This window comes from Pteropus vampyrus, unplaced genomic scaffold (assembly GCF_000151845.1).
Source record: "Pteropus vampyrus isolate Shadow unplaced genomic scaffold, Pvam_2.0 Scaffold137, whole genome shotgun sequence".
In the NCBI taxonomy this organism is placed as follows: domain Eukaryota; kingdom Metazoa; phylum Chordata; class Mammalia; order Chiroptera; family Pteropodidae; genus Pteropus; species Pteropus vampyrus.
The window spans coordinates 28,190-30,459 of NW_011888918.1; the positions used below are offsets into that span (position 1 = coordinate 28,190).

The window sequence follows — 2,270 nt, forward strand, 5'->3', positions numbered from 1 at the left end:
AGTTTAATAATTTTTATCGTCTATCTCCACTTATCAGATGGTTAAAGTCTGTGAGGGCAAGGATTTATTATTTTTCACTGCTCTTTTCTTCATGGCTGGGAGAATACTTATTATGTAATAGATGCTCAATAAACATTTATTAAGTGAATTAACAAATATTTGCTGAATAAATTGGTAAACAAATGAATTGATCGTAAAAAATAGTTATTGTGAAGGAAAGAGTGTAATAAGTAGAGCCACTCTGCTATTTTCAAGGAATAGAACTGACAGAATCACAGAAAGAAAGTATCAGAACAGCCTTTTGGCGAGAAGCGCCATCTTCCAGTAATTTGCCAAAATGGCCAACACAAAGGGAAAGAGGAAAGCCACCTACCATATGTTCTCTAGGCCTTCTAGAAAACATGGAGTCGTTTCTTTGGCTACATACATGCGAATCTACAAGAAAGGTGATATTGTAGACATCAAAGGACTGGGCGCTGTTCAAAAAAGAATACTCCACAAATGTTACCATGGCAAAACTGGAAGAGTTTACAATGTTATCCAGTATACAGTTGGCATGGTTATAAACAAGCAATTTAAGGGCAAGATTCTTGCCAAGAGAATTAATGTACGTATTGAGTATATTAAGCACTCTTTTAGCTATGATCACTTCGTGAAAAGTGATTAAAAAAAGAAAGAAGCCAAATGAAAGGTACCTGGGATCAACTGAAGTGCCAGCCTGCTCCACCCAGACAAGCACACTGTAAGAATGAATGGAAAGGAACCTGAGCTGCTGGAGCCCATTCATTATGAATTCATGGCGTCATAGGTTTAAAAATAAAATAATAAAATAAAATAAAATAAAATAAAATAAAATAAAATAAAATAAAATAAAAAAGAGTGGATGTCCCTTCCCCCAAGGAAATATTTTTTAAAAAACCAACCATCCTAATTCATTAGGTGATGTCTTTATTATTCCAATTTAGTGTCTTTTCTTGCTGAAAGATGTGAGGTGGTTTACTGTGCAACAAAATATAGTCCAATGGTTAGGAAATGACATCTGTTGAATTACAGTTAAGCTCAGAGAAAGTTGATAACTGCTAATTGTGTCATAAATAGCTGCAATTTAAGGATGTGGAACTTGCATTTTAAGCCTGTTTACTTAAAAACAGATTGTTTAAAGTCTCCGATGTTTGTGAATTACATTTGCTTCCAACTTTCATGGAACACGACTCAGAAAGTAATCGTGTTTGTGATAATTTGGAACTAGACTACCTTTTTTATTTCAACCAGGGGTAGATATTTATGTATAGCAGATTACATGATGCATGGCATTCTAAGCACTTTACATAATTTACTCAAAAGTCTCGGAGTAAGTAGTGTTTTACTCATAATTACATAAAGGAAGCTGAGTCACAGTTAATTTACTCAAGGATACAGGTGTGCAGAGATTCAAGCCCAGGCGTTTTGGCTCCATAATCAGGTCTCAGTCCTCAGTGTTATATTGCCTCATATGTGTGGGAACATTTTAAAGCTACTTTGTACAGTTCGAGCACATTTCGGATGTTTGGTTGCTTCCTGGATATTTTTACTTGGATGTGGTACACATCTTAAATGCAACATAGTCAAATGGGAGTTGATCACATCCCACCCTAGCTGCCTTCAGTTTTCTATGATAGCTATAGCTATAACATCTGTTTATTTGAAATAAAAACCTGACTTCTCTTACCACTAACTGAAAAAAAAAAGGAGAAAGAAAGTAACAGAACAGATTGAGAAATCATAAATTCAGTCAGATATTGGAAGTCTGAGAAAGAAGGAAGTTTAGCAATATTTAGAGAGGAGGCCTAGCATTACAATAAAAACGAAGAAAGCAATAAGAAAATCATGATGTTGAGCACTTGCTTCAGGGGCAGCAATTTCTTGTAATGTTTGGTTGTTGAAGTGCTTGAAAAAGGCTTTTATAATGTCCTTGCAAACTGCTTTAACAGAATTAACATTCATTCATTCGTTACATATTTAACATGTATGTTTTTATTAAATATATATTAACTATTTTTGACTATCTATATCATGCCAGGCCATCCAGCTTATCACAGGGAAAGAACGGAGGACAACTAAGCTGTAGATAGTAGGTGAAACAAAGAAATGTTGAGAAAGTGTTAACTCTGGATTTATTCCTAGAGGCTCACAAACAATTCTACTCTCAGTGAACCATGATGGGTAGACAAAACTTAAATGATTTACCTACTTACGATTACTAATTGTATGTCTAATTTAACTGCTTGAAG

At 34.6% G+C, this 2,270-nt stretch overlaps 1 pseudogene; it reads left to right on the forward strand.

The window, feature by feature from the left end:
* The first annotated feature begins 314 nt into the window (after nt 1-314).
* Nucleotides 315-808, forward strand: LOC105297289 (annotated as a pseudogene).
* Nucleotides 809-2,270: the final 1,462 nt, after the last annotated feature.